The 206-nt window shown below is 46.1% G+C and overlaps 1 protein-coding gene across 1 annotated transcript in view; it reads left to right on the forward strand.

Moving 5' to 3' along the window:
* The window catches only part of HECTD2 (HECT domain E3 ubiquitin protein ligase 2), a 157,949-nt gene that overhangs the window by 104,114 nt on the left and 53,629 nt on the right, over positions 1-206 (forward strand). The window lies entirely within an intron of this gene.

Raw genomic sequence — 206 nt, forward strand, 5'->3', positions numbered from 1 at the left:
ATATAAGAGCATTGCACAGGCATGCAGGGATGAAGTCAGGAAGGCCAAAATGAATTGGAGTTGCAGCTATCAAGGCATGTGAAGGGTAACACGAAGAGTTTCTACAAGTATGTCTGCAGCAAGAGGAGGATCAGGGAAAGTGTGGAACAGGATCAGGTGTAAAGATTCAGAGGCCTATATGCCACTTAAGGTTTGTCTGCCCCACT

The sequence above is a fragment of the Gavialis gangeticus genome, unplaced genomic scaffold (genome assembly GCF_001723915.1).
Source record: "Gavialis gangeticus isolate Ggan-Ray unplaced genomic scaffold, GavGan_comp1, whole genome shotgun sequence".
Taxonomy (NCBI): Eukaryota; Metazoa; Chordata; order Crocodylia; family Gavialidae; genus Gavialis; species Gavialis gangeticus.